The sequence below is a fragment of the Haliaeetus albicilla genome, chromosome Z, assembly GCF_947461875.1.
Source record: "Haliaeetus albicilla chromosome Z, bHalAlb1.1, whole genome shotgun sequence".
In the NCBI taxonomy this organism is placed as follows: domain Eukaryota; kingdom Metazoa; phylum Chordata; class Aves; order Accipitriformes; family Accipitridae; genus Haliaeetus; species Haliaeetus albicilla.
In genome coordinates this window covers 33,552,397-33,571,802 of record NC_091516.1, presented here as the reverse complement: position 1 = coordinate 33,571,802, position 19,406 = coordinate 33,552,397, and the positions used below count along the sequence as shown (strand labels likewise).

Sequence of the window (19,406 nt, the reverse complement as noted above, 5' to 3'; positions counted from 1 at the left end):
AAAAAACTGTTATGTTCATGCAAAATAAACTAGTCTTTCAAGCTTATGTTTCACCTACCTCTTAAGTAATCACTTGCCCCGAAAGTCAGAGCCCGGAAAAATTTGAAACACCTGAAGTGGTTGTTTAAAGTTTGGGAAGCAACCAGCAAAGAGCATAGCTCTCACTGGCAGCAGCCTTCACTGTCTCGTGACTCATGGTGTCTATCTTGATGGGCATTTTATCCAGCTGTGAACGGATATGCCGTCTTTTTCCCATAATACTGCTAGCTGCCCAGCACCTCCTATGCCTCCTGCTAATGAAGTTGTTTGAATATGTTTCCTGAATATAATTCCTGTACTGAAAAAAATCACATTTTGGTAATCACCTGTGTGTAGCTCTCAAAGACAGTGACAAGTTCATTCACACTGGTATATTTCCAGAGGGTGAACACTTGTTAATATACTATACTTGTGCAGACTTTTAATGGTTGTCAGATGTTTTTCATGTACTAACTGTACTAAAAGCTCTGTTGCGGTGTTCGTAAGTTTAAAGAGGGGGAGAAGAGCAGTTTAACATTACTTAATAATTCACTGATTTCAGCCTTCCTTTCTCAGTCTGTATTGTCCAGTCTCTGCTACCAAATTCATTTTGTCTATTAAATATCTTGCCCACATTGTTCAACCAAATTTTAAAAAGGCTGTGGCAAGAAGTATATAATGGTACTTTACCATATAAAAGAAAAGCTAAATCCTTCCTTTTTTTTTTTTTTTTTTTTAAATTCTACTCCCTTTCTTTCATTCTTGCCCAGCTCCTCTGGTCTCTCATTATGTACAGTATATTATGTTAGAACAGTAATTACAGTATTAACAGTAATACACCACATCCACACTCAGCTCTTGAAGTGTCCACTTTCATGATTATAGGAAACAGGACAGCCGGTGAAGCCCTGATCTTTTATAGTCCTGCTGTTAAAAGTACAGAATGTCTTCATGTCTCCATCGTGTGACAAACATAAAACAGTAATAGGGCTCACTTCTGAAAGCAATGCTTAATTAAAAAAATATTTGCACCATTATTTTATTTAATAATAAAAACCAATATGGAAAACTCTTAAACTGTTTGAAACACTTCTGTACAAAAATAGACCTCCTGAGGGTAGATCTAGTCCTTCTCACTAGTATAAAAGGTTTAACTGATTGTCTTCAAACATATTTAATAAGGATCTCGAGGAAGTCACATCACCTGAGGAAAAAAAACCCTATGACACTAGGATTTCTCTGGGGAAAAAAAGAAGGGGTCAAAAATAATCTTCAAATGGAAATGTTCTTCTAACCTGTGATGTTTTTCTCATAAATATTATAAACTTCATTCTTTGAAGACAAAGCTTCATGTACCACAAGTTGGCTGGGAATGAAACATTAAAAAAACTTCTTAGCACAAGGCAGTTGAATTAATCACGCAGAGTGGATAAAGTGTGGCATAATCAGGGATGGGTTTGAGTAGCAAATGCTGAAGTTCTAAGTCTGAAGAAAGGTGAGAGAAAAGGCCAAAGAGAGCCAAGATACTTATGTACACAAAAACTTTACTCAAGAAATTTCATTTTTCAGAAAAGCTGTGTTTTCATGAGGGAATGTATTGAATGGCTAAAAAAGGTATATGTCCAAATAATAGCCTAATACCACTATTCTTTACAGCAGTAAGAGGCATCTTTACAGTACAGATAAACAGTTTCTCTGACTTCTTGGCTTAAATTTTCTTTTGAGTTTATCTTCTTCCCTTCATTATTTTTAACAAAATAGACAAAAAAACCCACCAAACTCTATGCCTAACAAGAGCAAACAGCTTGCCAGAGAGCAACAGGACTGGGCTGCTCCATAGGGAAGGTAAGCCCAGAGCTGAGAGCAACAGCAAGGGAAGCAGGGTGGTAGCTTTACAGGCAAGGGCCCAGAACAAGAAGAGCAGAGCAAGTCTGATGCCGGTAACATCATCAGCCATGAGTCCAATGATCCCCAGGCAAGTTCACAGGGATGAGGCAGGTCTGAAGTCAAACCATGAAGTCAAGTCTGGCCAGGGTCTGATCAGCACAGTACGTGGGCAAGCACTGGCATAGCTGCAGTGTAGTTCAATGACCAACTGCCTGACCTTCTCTGCCGCTCCCAAGCAAAGCAGGGAGCCCCAGTGTTGCTTCTTGCTGCTCTTTCATAGCACTTCTCACAGCAGCCTCATCCCAGGTTACACAGCTGCACCGTATCAGAACTAGCCTTGAGCACAGGCAGCCAAACCCATGTGAGGGGTTAAATAACCAGGACACTGGGCCCCAGCAAAGCTTTTGGATTCATATCGGGTTCCTCTAGGAAAAAGATTTTACTTTCTTTTCGTGAACTTCAGAACTTGTATTTTTATGTGTCTTACTCTGAGAACTCATTCATCCATATCTCCCATTTTGTAACTTCATGGTAATGTAGCATAAACATACCTAAAGACAAGCAACTACATTAAAAAGTGTTTTGAGATCCAGAACTGGAAAAGTGACCAAGAAGGAGTTCTGGTTCAGTCAGTTTTTAATGGCTTACTTGATGCATAGTCATTTGAAGTACATTATATTCTGTTTTCATTCGTCAAAACCAAGAGAAACGAACACAATGTCTGCAGTTAGAAGGAATTAGCTCCTGCAGTGGGATCAGGAATTTACTTTTGGAGCCATCACCTGGACTTGACAGCAGGAAGCAAAGGTTTCTTTTCTCGCACTTTTGATGTTCATTCCTTTCCGCTTTTCAACTGAGGCCTGTTAGGTAGCAAGAAGGAAAATTGTCAGACAGAAAAAACCCTGCATCAGGCTGCCCCAAGGTGGGACAGCAATTCCGATGTCTGGAGAAAAAGAACATTTTTTTTCTCTTCCTCGTATTTCATCTACTGGATATAAGGGAGAGAAACCCTTAGGCATATCTTTTCTCTCAGAAGGCCCAACTGAGATTTTTTTCCCCCTTCTGAAGCTGGAGCGTAGGTAGATAAAGGTGGGACAAAAGCCACACAACGTACGCAGAGTACTGGCCCTTACAGCAGTGTTTAAGACTATTTTTCAACCTTGCAACTAGTCCAGTAGAAAACATATGAGCTGGACATTCTTTTCAAAATGTTTAGAAGGAGGTGCTGGGAGTACATAACATTTCCCAGGATCATTTTTTTGCAAGCATCTAGAAAAAGATATAGTGATGGAGAAGTCAGAAGTCTGTCAAAATTGCGCTAAATCTGAATTATTTTAAATTTCTTTCTTGAATAATAGCATTATTGAATTGGTGAAAATGTTAAAAGCTGACTGTGTATGCTATGTGTACGAAAGGAGCAATCAGAGATGTAAAAAACAAGCTAGATACAAATCACAGGGTAATGATGCTTCAGTAGTTCTGCTGCCATGACTGGGGCTACCTGCATGAGCAAGAAGTAGAAACTAGTCTGCAGTGTGTAATGCTCTCCTTTCAAAGGTCATTTATTTAAGTGTTTCTTTCTTTGTGGTATAAATATAGTTCTAGTCAGACAATTCGATGCAGGCTAAATGATCTGCAATTGATAGAAACATACAGTAAAGCTTTTGCTTGGCTTTAATGTAAAAGTTGAGTTCATCTGTCCCAATACTTTGATAACAATAAGATTTTGAATACTTCGTATGCATGGATAAGTAATGAGCACAGTGCCTTCCTCTCCCCCTCAGTTTCTATAACGTAGTGACCCTTCTACACCGACACTTTGCTGAGAAAAATTCAAATAGCCAGTTCAGCAAACCAGGTGCGGTCACGGGATGTGACTATTCTTCGTTAGATGCACTGCAAGAATAGTCCTTAAACCAGCCAATGAGACTGGAAACAGACCTGGATGCATAAAACGAAAAATCCAAAGCTGAGCCTATAAACAGCTCCATGTTTTTTATTTAGCTAATTTAATTACATGAACTTAAAGCAGACCAAGTGTGTGCAGACAGCAACATTCTTCTATAACTTGATGCATTTTAAATGCTGTGAGTGTTTTCTTGTGGGAGAGAGAAGAGAGGCACACTGAGCTCTCTCTGAAAGCAATTAAATACTAATAACAGAGGGTGACATCATGCTGCATGACTTCTTCAATTAGAACACCAAGTCATTTCTGGCTTAATCATTCCCACTTGTTAATTTGTTCTCTAGAAGACTTAACAGACCTGCTTCTTGCCCCTATTTAAAACAGGATTTCTGATTCTGACACCTTTTAAACAGAATTCCACTTGGATGCAGCCTTCTATTAAAACAGAATCTGGTATTTTTCCTACAGCAGGACAAGACGTCAATAGCTCAGATGAAAAACTGATACAAATTAAATAAATGAACATGAGTGCTTTCATATGGTATTTAGCAAGAGTATGGAGTGAATACTCTTACTGAGATTAAATAGAAGTTTTGCCATTGACCACAGTAGAAAGCAAGTACTCCAGTATATGTAAATTATTATACATCTTCCCAAGTGCTTACCTTACAGTTTGAAAGAAAATTGTGATTCTATCTCTAATCATGTATTTAAATTATCTGGGGGCAATAAGGAGAAATTGTAACACTGAGCATTTAAAGAACGTTACTAGAGTAGGGATAATAAGGGATATTCCTATTAATTACAAGGCAGTAAGTTTGTGATTTGACTCTTGCTTTGCATAAGTATTTTTGGTTCTACACTATTTTCACTCTAAAAAGGATATTCTTTAAAAGTTTTCCACATTCAGCAAAACAAGGCAGTATAAAAAAATCTGACCTTAAGCCTCTTCCAATTCTTTACTCTTATTCATGAATATTGAGGTGTTGCTGTAGCCTTCCGTTTTTCAGCCTTTTATGCTCTAAATCTAAATGACTGATGTTGCAGCTACCTCTTTCCAAGTAAATACAGCAATAAGTTGCTACCCTTTTCCTTGAAGTTAAAAGCTGTGAATAACTTTAGAAAAATAAATTTAAGACTAAATCTTGTTTCCATCCTCAAACTGGGTTTGGTTCTTAGAAGTCATTTTCAGTTGAAGTCATTGCACCCTATCAATTCAAAAATCCCTTCTAATATTCAACAGGCCTCTCTGATAGTTATTACAGCTCTTAATCTTGTGTATGATTTGACTGATTTGACAGTGTTTGTCAGGGTAATTGCTTACAAGACTGTAAAAACTGTAATTGGGGCTGTCAGGTGTATTGAGGCTTGCCTGAGCTGAACATATCCTGGACAGTGTGAAACTGAAGACAGCTCCATCTTGATCTAAGTAAAAAATGATAAGTATGACAATCTTTTACAAAAATATAAAAAGAGAGGAGAAAAAATTATTCTGAAAAAAAGAAAGGAGGGTCTCGGGACAAATATAGGTGATTGGATAAATAACAAAAGTCAGCAGCAAGAGAAAAAACCAATAGGATCCGTGATACTTTTGGAGGAAAGAAAAAACATCATTGCATTGGAAAGGAATCAGGGAAACTTTTTAATACAATTTTTTAATATCCTTTTTCATTAAATTTAATAAGATCAATAACTTTTAAATGAAATTCAGATGAATGTAGTTAAAGCACCAGAATTTCAAGACCTCACCTGAACTGAAGCATCTGTCTGTATTTTTAAATGATATCTTCAGTTCTTTTATCTGTGAAATACTTCAGAAACTTAAGCTAATAAGCCCTCCAAATAGCCCTGCAAAGTATATACTAGTATCGCCATTTTACAGGTGAAGAAAGATTAAGTAACTTGGCTCAGACCACAAGAAAATGAGGCATCAGAGCCAAATTAGAGATTTATAGTTTCTAGGTCTGCACTTAGACCATTAAATCACATCTCTATGTCCAGCCATGACTATTAACAAACTGTCTTCCAAATTAACAGTGAAACACGATCTCTCAGACCTTCTGCAGTATCCCTCTTCTCGCTTCTTCCTTTTTCATCAGAGCACTCACAGACTTTATTTCCTAGTGAGAGCTGAAACACTGGGATCTACATTGAGTATGATATTAATGTGGAAAAGTCCCTGCACAACAGAAGTGATCCAGAGCTTTCTGCAGTGCAGAAGGTCGTGCATCTGGCATCTGCACCTGGTGAAAAGCTATTCAAAAGAAAACAGTAGAGCCATTTTCCAACGGCTACATATGTGCCTCCCACAGAGAGCTGCAGCTTCTGGCTCAGGATAAGGACAGGAACTCTGTATTTTTTCAACTTGAACAACTATTATACCAGTTTAGGTGGCTCTTCATTACTAAGTAGCTTGGTCTGTAAGCCTGCCTTAAGTCACCTTTCCTCCCAGCAAAAATCTCTAGCAGTCATCTTCATTAAGCTTTATTGTCTTTCATTTTAAAACAGAATGTAGGAATAGAAATGAGAATGTGCTCCAGTTAGACCAACAAGTGCCCATATTGTTTCAGATTACTAAAACCAATAATTCAGTAAACAACTTCTTCTAAAGATTTCACTAGATATTTGTTTCTTTCTCATATTCTGCTCCACCTTAGCACTTATTTTTGTGTAGCCATTTTATTTCCACTTGAACAGTGTGGGAGAATCCTCATCCCTTTGTAGTCAAAGGCAATGGTGAATATACCCTTTGCTGCAAGGTTTTATCATGTGCATATATGTGCAGTGCACAGTACAAAAGCTTCTTGCTATTTTATAGTATTACAGACATACTGTCTTTCTATCTGAGAGACGTATATCTGCTATATACTTCTCAGCAGTAAATCTGCAAGTATTGGGAGAGAAATTGGTCCTGGCATAATTCCAGTGGAGTAATTAGGGTGACACCAGGACTGAGTTTGTCTTGCAGCATCTGGTTCAGGAGTTGAGAACCATCTTGCCAGGACTTGAAGACGTTAAGAATTTACCACAGGAAGAAAACTAACACTTTTTGATTCCTTCCCTAGGCTTGCCATATCCTACAAGGACTATTGTCGGTGGGTCACAAATGAATGTTAATTGTTTGGGAGGAAGTACAGTCTCATTGCACAGAGATATACAGTGTACCATAATGTGAAGAAGATAGGTACAAATCCGGACTTAGAAAAGCTCAGAATATAGGGGAGAGGAGAAGGAAGCTAGGTATGTGTGTAGACAGAATGATGGACAAATAGATTGGTTATGATAACAAATTACATTATGGCCACTTTGTTTGAAAGACTGCCTTCCTGTGAACGGAGAGTTGCTCTGACGAGGCAGGAGATGTCCTTGTGTAACATGGAGAGATTTTTACTGAAGAAATGGAGCAAAGTTCCTCATACCTTTTCTTGTTGGGCAGGCTGAGGAGAAGTCAGGTCATACAGAGCCTACCTCTGAGCCTTGAGGTCTGGATTCTCTCCCATTCACCACAGCTGCTGCTGGGCTGAAGAGAAAGCCAGGCCCAGATATTTAATTCCTGTTTAGTAGCAGGTAAGAAAAATTGCATCCAGCTTTGCTGCAAAGGTGGAACCACAAGAAGTTTGCCAGTTGTGCCAATTGGTTTCAGCCCCATCCTCCTCATCCTTCATTAGGTTACTAGGCAGTTGGTAAGATGAGGGGACTAGGTTTGGAAAAGATTTTGGAAAAGCCCCAAACTACTGTCGTGGTTTAACCCCAGCCAGCAACTAAGCACCACGCAGCCGCTCACTCACTCCCCGCCATCCAGTGGGATGGGGGAGAAAATCAGGAAAAGAAGTAAAACTCCTGGGTTGAGATAAGAACGATTTAATAGAACAGAAAAGAAGAGACTAATAATGATAATGATAACACTAATAAAATGACAACAGTAGTAATAAAAGGATTGGAATGTCCAAATGATGCGCAGGGCAATTGCTCACCACCTGTCGACCGACACCCAGCCAGTCCCCGAGCGGCGAATCCCTGCCCCCCCCTTCCCAGTTCCTAAACTAGATGGGACGTCCCATGGTATGGAATACACTGTTGGCCAGTTTGGGTCAGGTGCCCTGGCTGGGCATGAGAAGCTGAAAAATCCTTGACTCTAGTCTAAACACTACTGAGTAACGACTGAAAACATCAGTGTTATCAACATTCTTCACATACTGAACTCAAAACATAGCACTGTACCAGCTACTAGGAAGACAGTTAACTACATCCCAGCTGAAACCAGGACAACTACCCCCAGCCTCACCTTATGTAATCCCTGGATTGAAGTGCAGGTGCTGCAGTCATATTCAGTGCAGTGGGCGACACGGTTCAGCTGACTTACTGGGAGATGCTATAGCATTGTTTCTCAGCTTACCAGTGCACAGTGAGGGAGTGTGTCTGTATGCCTATTCACCTTGAGATTACCCTTGTCTTACATGACAAAAGTTGGGAAGCTAAACTGTTTTTAGGATCCCGAGAGGAGAGTGGGGGCACTGCCTTCAGAGCCACCCAGGTGCTGGTGTCAGCAGAAGTCCTTTTGACAAGTAGTGTGGGCTGAATGCTTATGTAATTTTAAGAAAATTGTGATCTCTGAATTTCATCATATGCTTGTGTCTCTGTTTTCTTGCTTCTGCTTTTGCATCAGAGATGATGTGCCAAAGCAAAGACCACAAAACATGAAATCTTTGAGAGCCTCATGGGTGTGTTGCTATTCCAAGAAAAATATATCTTTATTTTACCCAGAGTGCTACCTCAGGCACTGACTGAGAACAGTTTATAGAGGCATAAATATTGAATTGATCTAAGGGCAGCAAAGAACCCAGAGAAAGTATAACAAAGTTTACTGTGTTGTTTATATAATTAAGATTCTTTTCTAGCATGGAACTATAGCTCCAGTTATAAAAAATCTCAGTCAGTGTTTTACTTGGTTATGAACACAAGAAATCAAATTCAGCCCTAGCATAAACATTCAAATTCCACTAAAATCAAGAGGAATTGTTCCCACTTAGACCATGGCTGATTTTGGTCTAATGATTTACAGAGCATCAAGTGACTGCAGCTGTAAATGCAATTAATATTAATTTAAAAATATTGCTTTTATTGTACTAGCACCTGGTGGAGCCACTTGGATGTGAAGCTCCCTACAGTAGACACCTTTGCATGTTTTAGTAGGAGAACATCCCCCATTTTATATTTTATGAGTGGACAAGGAAAGTGCTATGGTTTGTCCAAGGCCAACTGGCAAGCTTATGAAGTTTGGAATAGTTGTATTCTTTCTCCTTAAAGTACGCTGGCTGTGACTGTTCACTCAACTCCTGCTCAGGTTTTAGCTAACACACAGCCCACGCTAAGGCTTGATGTACGCTGGGAGCAGCGCCATTAGGACCGTGTGAGAGCAACACGTAGGCAGGACATGATGGCCAGGAAGATCGCCACTATCACCTGCAGCTTGTTGTCTCCTGCAGCCATCATCTTTACATACTGACTGTCTGGCAGTTTCTTCAGAATCCACTAACTTATGGAAATGGTATAGACCCAGCTTCCAACCTGGAAAGTATAAATAGGTCAGCTTAACCAAAAAGCTTTTGAAGTGCATCCAACAGCAGCCAGACTGCTGAGGCTTTCATGGTTCCCCGTGTGATACAGGGAACACCCAAACCCTGACGGCGGAGGAAGTATGAGCACTCCCACCCTTACTCAGTTAGGTAACTAGTTTGCTCATAGGCATGTGAGTTACCAGTTCCAAGTTATGAATTAGTGAACTTGTGGGTTGGAACCCTTATGAATGAAGTGATGAATTAGTGAATTCGTGTGTTAGACTAGTTTGTACAAAGGGGATTGAGGCCTTGTTTGACATTTGTTTGTTTTCTTTCCTAATGGGCTCATAAAATAAAGTTTAATTTACAGAATACATTGTCCTGTAAATTTGAGACATACAAATGGACCATGACAGTTGCCGTAGTTTTCTATAACTGTTATTTCGATGCAAATATTAGTGGAATGGTTTAGAATCATAGCATCAGAGAATCATATCTCAAGTTGGAAGGGATCCATAAGGATCACTGAGCCCAACCCTGTGCTTCTTGCAGGACTACCTAAAACTAAACCATATGACTAAGTGTGTTGTCCAGATGCTCCTTGAACTCTGACAGGCTTGATGCTGTGACCACTTCCCTGGGCAGCCTGTTCCAGTAACTGACCACCCTCTCAGTGAAGAACATTCTCCTAATGTCCAACCTGAACTTCCCCTGACACAGCTCCGTTCCATTTTCTTGTATCCTATCGGTCGGTGGTCAACAGAGAGAGGAGATCAGCACCTCCTCCTTTGCTGCTCCCCTTAAGGAAGTTGCAGACTGCCATGAGGTCACCCCTCAGCCTTCTCTTCTCCAAGCTGAACAAACCAAGTGACCTCAGCCGCTCCTTGTAAGTCTTCTTGTAAGACCCCTCATCCCCCAATTTGTATGTATAAGCAGGATTACCCCATCCCAGGTGCAGAATCCAGCAGTTGCTCTTGTTAAATTTCATACAGTTGGTGATTGCCCAGTTCCCTAGTCTATCCAGATCTCTCTGTAAGGCCTCTCTACCCTCGAGGAAGTCCACAGCTACTTCTAATTTAGTATCATTGGCAACCTTCCTTAATGTACATTCAACTCCTGCATCCAGGTCATTTATGAAAACATTAAGGAGCACTGGCCCTAAAATTGAGCGCTGGGGAACCCCCCCAGTGACTGGCCACCAGCCTGATGTAACCCCATTTACTAAAATCCTTTGAGCCTGACCTGTCAGCCAATTGTTCACCCAGTGTATTATGGACTTGTCTAGCTGTGTGCTGGACATTTTGTCCAGAAGGATACTGTGAGAGACAGTATCAAAGGCTTTGCTAAAATCCAAAACCCCCACATCTACTGGCTTCCCTTGGTCAACTGTATAGGTGACCTTGTCATAAAAGGAAATTAAGTTGGTTAAGCAGATCTTTCCCCTCATGAACCCATGGGGGTTTTTTTCTCAGTAACTCCCAGAATAACCTTCTCCATAATTTTACCAGGCACTGAAGTGAGACTGACAGGCCTGTAAATACCAGGGTCTTCCTTCTTACTCTTCTTCAAAACTGGGACAACTTTTGCCAGCTTCCAGTCAACTGGGACCTCTCCAGACTCCCAAGGTTGTTGAAAAATAATGGACAGAGGTCCTGCAATGACATTGGCCAGCTTTTTCAGTACCCTGGGATGAATCCCATCAGGCCCCATAGACTTATGTGCATTCAGCTGGAGCAGCAAGTTTCAAGCAAGTTCAGAGTTGGCTGGGAGTTTATCATTCCCTCAGTCATGGTCTTCCAACACAAAGGCTCTGGGGGTCCCAGGGCCCATCATTGCTGTTGAAGACAGAGGCAAAGGCGGCACTAAACGTCTCTGCTTTGTCTATGTTCCTGTGAGGTGACTGACCTCATCACATAACAGACCAATGTTATCCCTGATCCTCCTTTTACTGTTAACATATTTTAAAAAGCCCTTTTTGTTGTTCTTCACTGTGCTGGCCAGCTTGAACTCTAATCAAGTTTTGCTGCATGAATTTTCTCCCTACAGTGGCAAACAGCGTCTCTGTAATCCTTCCCTGTTGCCTGTCCTTGTGTCCAATGTCTGTACACTTTCATTTTCCACCTAAGTTCTAGAAGATCCCCGCTCAGGCAAGCAGGCTTTCTGCCCCACTTGCTTGACTTCTGACACTTTGGAATTGCCTGCTCCTGCACTTTTAAGAGATGGCTCTTAAAAAGTAACCAGCATTCATGGACCCCAATACTTTCGACCTTTAGTTGTTGTACAATGCATTTTGTTCATCCTTTGCCAGGGCAGGAAGAACATTTTGAGCTAAAATGGATTTTTGCACCCACTCTGTGTGCCGGTACACCATCCAGATCTGCAAGATGCAGGTGGAGTTTCTGTTGCCATGGCTTGCAATCTGTGTGGATCCCTTGCACTATGCTCTGAGAGTTAAATGGTGTTCATGTCAACAGTAATGCTCCTATTGATTTCATCTGCATCCAGGCATGGCCAGTCAGATCTAGCTGGCTGCTGGATGATGCTTCATGTAGGCTATTGCCAGCAGCAGCCCTGCAGTGATAGCCAGGACAAGACCCAGCAGCAGGCCTCCATTTTTTCAGTCCCAGCTAAATTTGTCTAAGCTTGAGCTTGGTCATATCATGGACAAGGTGAAATCAGCCACAACAGGTTTTGCTTCTCAGCCACAACAGGTTTTGCTTCTCATAGAACAATATGAGATGTTTGTCCCTCACCAGTCCATCATCTTCTCTGGATCTGGCTAATCTGATAGTCTCACAGCATCGCTTATCACAGCCGAGCCCACCTCAGGCAGACCCATAACCTGAAGATGAAGTTTCTCCTCCTGTTCAGATGACATAAAAGTCCCCTGAGTACAACAAAAGTTTTGTGGGTACTTCCAAACATACAATACCTAACAATTAATAAAAGACTGATCTTCCCATTTTGGCCTTCAAACTGAGTGAGCAATTAACTGTCCTTTTTTCAGAAAAGAATATTTTCTTCGGTTCAAGTCAGACTACAGCCTGTGATTCATTTAGGGTTTTCACAAGAAGTCAGTGAGAAAAGAAGAATCCTAGAGTCACTGTAAACATATTTCGCAGATGCCTTATGCTTCAGCTGGGATTTGTACAAATGGCCTTTCAGACTAAATGGACCCCACTAACCTACAGTGCAAAGCTGCCTCTATTGCATTTTCTGTGTTTGTTACCATGAGCAGTAGGATGACAGCTTGATTACATTTATGATGTTTAAGGAGTCAAGACTTTTCTTATGTTACCAGAAGAACACGAGAAATCATTTGTTTTGAAAGAAAAGAGCCTGAAAGTTCATTTTTAGTTTGAGATTTAATCAATAGCTCTTCATTAACCTTTTATTTTAGAGATTAGAGGAAATTTTCTCAAACTAAAAATATGTGGTTATGCATTACCATGAAAAAACATGGTATTCCATGCTAGCACACCATTCAGGGACTGCAGTTAAAGCTAAAAAGAGTAAATGTCACCAAGCCATAATTTCTGTTCACAGCTGTAGACTGATTGAAATGCATGACCTTCTTGTACTACAAGTAAGAGGCAGCCTCTCTTCAGAGGACACAGCAAATCCAAGGAGTGAGACACATATAGCATGTGACTCAAATAAGAAGTAATGAACTTAAAAGGAGAGGTAATTCAAATAATGGTTGCAGTGTATTTTAAAACCAGAGGCTGCCTTCACTGCAGTCTCAGAGCTCCCACTGAAGTCTGTAGAGTGGACAGTAAATAACAGAAATTCTGGGCTTGATCTTCAAGTCACTACTTCAGGAGGGGCAAAAACCCTCACTAAATTCACAGTAAAATGGGGCTGTTCAGCAGGACTTTTTCTGGATAATGAATAAAGCATGTCATTCTGTACTGATTTTAAATGGTTAATCGTATCAGCAATCCTTTTGGATAGTCCTTTTGCTTATCAATCAGATTAATCTTTTTTAGGAAAAAGAATCACTTCTGCTGGAATCAAAAGAAAAATTCCCATCAGGAGAGGTAAGAATGTGTCCATTACCAGTTTACTCCAGACAACCCTGTCCATTTTATTTAGTGTTTGCTGCCTCTTGCCAAAATTTCTTCCTGGCTGTGAAAAGAGAGGCAAGACTTGTAATGGTTGGAGGGGACTGTGGAGGTGATAATCTTTATGGAGATTCTCAAATCTTTTCCACACTTACTAAATCTGGCAGTGTCATCTGATAATGTCCTTTTATTTAATATGTCATTCAGAGTTTACCAAGAGACCCTACTGTTTACGATGGATGCACTCTTTCCCAGCATATTAAAACTATATATTTATATAAAAATACAGTTCAGATATCATATAATTCCCAGCACAGGTAAACACTTACTTGGAAATACCACTAATATCCTTCCTCCGATTTCCTCTCTTTAAGTCACAAAGTACTCCTTCCTTCAGAACTTATAAATTAGTGCTCAGCAGTCTGGTACGTATTTCATTAAGGAAAATAAATTCATTTCTATTGCAATAATACTTCAGAACCCAGAAAGAGGGCTCCATTACAATAAAATGTCTAAAACAATATGAAGTTTTTGAAGATGATGGTAATTAATCCTGTTTTGCATTGTCAAGAGCAGGGAGGAGAAAAGAACATGGCAGAAGTACCTCAGTTTTGCATGAAGTTAGTTTTGGTTTCTGCAGTCACTGGGTCACAGCTGGCCGCTTGCTTAGGTGGGGACAGATGTCAGTCCTTCACGGACATCCTAGCAAATACAGATTTATAAGTCTTAATGAAAAAATCTAAAGCACTGCAATAGAAAAAAATTGAAAGTTTCCAGGAAATGGTGAGCCAAAAACAAAGAAGGTCAATTGTTTATTGTCTGTCAACAGAATAAGCATATATTTTCCTGGGACTCTCAAGTCACTAACTATTGCAATTCTACCTACTTCTGATGCTCTAATTTTAATTTCCACTGATATTAATTTTTCAGTCTTGTTGTCTTATTTCCAAGCAGAAAGAAGTGGGACCAAAATCGTAATTATCTCCATGTGCAAATACATGCCTCTGTTTTATATTTCTGCACTCTTTTCAGGCTAATAAATGCCATTTAATATTTTCAAGATGATCTATTTTAAACATAATGAAGTATATTTTAAGAAGCTATTTCAGATTAAGCCCATAGATAGTCTCTGCCAGACCTAGCTGAGCAAGTTAAAGATGGCATCCCCTCCTTTTTTTTTTTGCTGCCATCTCTTTGCCAGAATTTACCAGGCCTGGTAAATGTGCAAACAATCCTTAAGCTACTCAGGGCACAATCAGGCAGGTTAACATTACCAGTTTATGAAAACCTGGCCAATAGGTGGTGATGAACAATTTGATATTATTATTATTATTGTCAGCTAGAACAGTTATTTGCATAATGAATATTCAACTAGGAAATAAGAAAAAGAGGAGGTTTTATATGTTTAAACAAAAAGGTTGTGAATGCAAAATCCCAGAATGATGTGTTTCTCTGGCGAATCTAATTTTTTTCTGTCCTGTAAAAGACATACATTGCTTAGTAAAAATGATAGTTCCTGTGTTACTGCTATGCTGTGTGAATAATGACAGACAGTACAGTAACTTGGCAAATAGAAAGTATGATAAATGTATATGTAACATGGGTTATCATAACCACCTTTTTTGACATATTGTAAACATAAATTATATCCAATAAAGCAAGCCTCCTGTCGCTCCTGATTGCATGATGTATGAATAGCCACAACTAATGCTTTGTTCATAGTTTAAGTGTCTTTTGCATAATAGCTGTGCCAAAAATAGTGATAGTTGTCTTCTAACTATTTTCTAAAATCCTTTCTTTGTTTTCAAGGCATTAAACTATTTTACAAAGTATTAATTGTGAGCAATTGAGTTTTTCAGCTATTCAGTAATGAATCACACACCAAGAGCTGTGTTATTTCTGCTATTCTGGTTGGTTTCAGCTAATTCGTATCACATTGTTGCTGGTCCCAGATTACGTGAGTATGCAACAATATTTCTGACAAGAATATTTAAAATTCCTAATTTGAATGTTCACCTCCATGAGTAGTTATGAATGGGACTCTTAAATTAATTCTTCTAAGCCAGTATAACTTAGCTGTGTGAGTGGTAATAGAAGGTAATACAGGTGAAGGGGAGATAATATAGAACTAAAGCAAGCGTTGCATGTTTTTGTACTCATCCATTCATTTCAATTCTGTAGAACTGTATGGCCATTTTGGAAACATTTACCCCTTATTCTTAGGATTCAGAACTGTATATAAGGACAGGCTACAAAAGAGGAACCAATACAGGAATGTTGCCTGGGGCATGCAGGGATGGTGTTGCACCTGATCATGAGCCAAAGCTCAGGGCTGGGTTGGAGAGTTGTAACTGGCAAGAGGTGACAAGGTGAGCCTTCTATAGCTACTTTAGCAGTGCACAAACAAACAAGGAAAAAAAGCTGGGCAAAGCCCTATGAAACTTGCTTTGGGCAGGCTGGACTGGATGACTTCCAGAGGTCCCTTCCAACCAGAATGATTCTGTGATTCTGTAAATGTGCAAACGAAGCAGCAATAACCTCCATCAAAACTACGCTAAGGCAGAAGACAACTTTACAGCAAAACGTTCTTCATCCGAAACTATTTTGTCAGCACTGAGGTTTTGTTCTTTGAAAAGTATTTATGTGTGAAGCTGCCTTTTTAGCCAAATTCAACTTTTTGCTTTTGCATGTTCCATTCCTTGTGGATTTCACAGTAACCCTTTTGAAGGGTGAGACACATTCTTAAAAGCATCCCCAAAACTGTTTCTAATTTGAGCATGCAGCAAATAACTTGAACATGAGTGTTACAATCTCACTTAACTTTAAACATATGAATAGTCAACAGAACAACTCAGAAACTGAAAGTTAAAACCATATTTAGGTGTTAGGTTTGGATTACAGCTCCAGGAGGCAAAGGAAACAGCATCATTGCTCCCCTTTTGAGTCTGAGGAATAGCAGTCTTTATCATAAGGTAAATGGTCTTAACCCCTGGAAGCTAAATAGTCACAGACTGGAAGCCTAGAAAGAGTTTGGAGGTACTCCTGCAAGGTTCTCCAAATAAGATATGGTTCTTAGCAATGAAAAATTAAGAGCTTTCCAAGTCAGAGACAAATTTTAAACATGAAAATTAACTAGACATCTTGTTGGATATACTAAGCAGAAGAAAAATTCAAACATAAAATTTACATTACTAATATGATAATGTTAAACAGGTGTTTATAGTATCTTAAGCGAAAAATAACCTGATACCCAGGAAACTGAATGAAGACTTAAAAAAGGCAGGCAAAAAAGATACTACTTCTCAGTGAGTCCTTAAAATCTGAACAAATTAGATTAAGTCTGTGATCAACCTTATCTAGAATCATACATCTCACATTCCTGTAGTGATACAGAAACTAATTCACACAGAGAGCTGAAGTAAGATGTAATGCTTTGGACAATATGGTTTATCAAAATCTCCAAGTCAGCCTTCTCCCAGAGAACAGACATCTGTAGGACAAGCTGCCATTCTTATACAGTATAATTGTATGTCAGAATATCAAATGGTCTAAAACCATCATGGCTACAGAGAAATCAACAGTACTGTAAACAGTTAATCCCAGCTGATCCCAAACTGCTGTCATGTCAGAAACAGTAGAATTATGATAGAGATTTAGCAGTCTTCTGATCATATGAATCTCCTGAACATTTCTGGGCAAGCAATTAGCTGGTTTCAGGACCCATCTGATGAGGGGAGATAGCTGTCGGTTTTCCCAGCCTCAATGGGTTATCAGTAAGATGGAGGAATTCCTAGGAGGGCTGAGGAACAAGACTGGGAATCCAGCCTTGGTGTCACTGGGTGCAAGATCAAAGTAGAACTTTTGGGGTCTCTGGGAGGCCCGTGATTGCTCAGAGTTGCAATAGGGATGGGTTTCATCACTCAGCATCTCATAGCTCAAAATGTCTCTCTCTGCATCTCTTCCATCTTCAGTGCACAGACTCTGGTGAAGTTTAGACACTGTACCCTAGGAGGAAATTGAGGGTTTCCTTTTGAATCTTTACATCCATTTCTTTTACCTATATGCATACCAATAATTGCTTTACTTGAATTTAATCTCCTATTTTTACACAAAGGGAAAGAAAAAAAGATAATTTCAGTTCCTAGAACATCCACTTTGCAAAAACCATCTGGTATTTATCTATGTCATTAATTGACTTCACAGCTGAAGACTTCAAAGAGGAGCTGTGTGTGCAAACTGGAAATTGGGTTATTTCAAAATTTGTTTTCATTTTAACTCAGATCAATGTGTTATATTTAGAAATGTCTTACAAAAACAGAATTTCAATAAATAATTTCATCCTTTTAGTATTACTTTAACTGGGTATCCAAAAACTCCTTCTCAATTTTAATATTTTTCTTCTGTTTTCTTGTTTAGTTGATAAAGTCTTTTTCAAATGGGCTTTCCAGTTTCTATTAAAAAATAAAAATATTCTCTTCAAACTTCTGAAGTATTTCACACTGGTTTATTCCATTCTGTTTTAAAGGTCTGCCTTCCAAATCGCCACATCCCCATGTTTCAGTGCAGATTGAATGCCACTTTGTTTCACTGGAAAATTTTGCAAGATCTGCCTACAAGGAATCAGCTGTCTAGAAGATGCTGTTAAACTCTCTTTAAAAGAGAAAGAGAAATTCGAGAGATATTTGTGCTGACTACCCCTTATCGTTATTGGTCGTCATCATCCCAATTTCATGTACATGTCCTCTGGAGGTCCCATCCGATCTGTGCTCCTGTCTGCTCAATCATGTCTTCCTTGGGCACAGGTGACTCCATCCTGCACCTTTCAGGAGCACTTCTTTGAAACTGGGCATACACTATCTGCAAAATTCATCTCATTACATGATTTGCACAAGAGGCTATGGTACACACATAGTTTGCCTTTGTCAGCTGATTCTTACTAGAATAAACCAGTATTGCTTGGTTTGATTTGCTTTTGTCTCATTTTGTTTCAAACAAGGCAAAGCATGCCACTGTTTAGCAACAATTTGCATTTCCGTAGTCTTATTTTTTAAAAATACATATTTACCAGAGAGTTTAAGTTTTTACAAATAAAGAAAAAAATCATCTTCAGGGAAAGTGTAAGAAGCTTCCAAGTCATAGTTTTACTGGAAGTAAGACCATGCAAAACTGCAGTGGAAGTTGCTGTGTGTTTTCAACCTTAGTGGAAGCCAATAGGTAGCCTATGTATTACAGCTGCAAAATGCAAACATTTTATGTGATGTGTTGTTGTGATATGGTAATTTTATGCTTTCCACTTTAGAGATTTCAAACTAAAAAAATAGAGTCCAGTTTGCTCCCATCACAAGAATTACTTGCAGAGCTTCTAGAAGCATATTCCACATGTGCCCATGATGAATGCCAGAAACAGTAAATGAACATCATTTATGGTGGCTCTGTTGTTATCTACAGCTACAGAGAGCACAGAATAAAGCTATGCTTTTGAAAGTTTGTGAAGGGCATAATTATTTTTAAAGTTCTGTTTTAGCTAGAAGGGGAAGGGGGGAAGAAATAGGCTACCCCATGAGGGATTTTAAAGGAGTGTCTGGGACGAAAATATAGGCTTGAATTTAGAAAAGATCCAAAAGGTTGTAGCATGTACAGTAGCTGTTGCCAATACTATGGTGAGTATATACAAATATACACTGATACACAAGCCTAGATTTTCAAAACAGTTTAGTATCCAAGTTTGGAGCCATGTTTTTTTATGGCGTCTGACCCCAACTGTCGGCACCACACACTTGAAAATCTGGCCCCATGGTGCGTAGGCGCACAGCACGCACCGCTGTGTTTGTAATTATATGCCACATACAGATGAATAGATAGTGGGACATTTGATTGTGATTAAGCAGATCACATTCATTTTTAGCAAAGGTTAAGAAAAAGCTGCTAAGAAAATCCAGCTGAGTCCCAGTGAATGCCTGAAACCGGCATTCA

The 19,406-nt window shown here is 39.4% G+C and overlaps 1 long non-coding RNA gene across 1 annotated transcript; it reads left to right on the top strand.

Annotated features, from left to right (window-relative positions):
* Positions 1-13,357: 13,357 nt before the first annotated feature.
* Positions 13,358-18,920, top strand: LOC138683803 (uncharacterized). Its single transcript, XR_011323249.1, has 2 exons — positions 13,358-13,409; positions 17,959-18,920. It is a non-coding gene; the product is annotated as an uncharacterized lncRNA (long non-coding RNA).
* Positions 18,921-19,406: the final 486 nt, after the last annotated feature.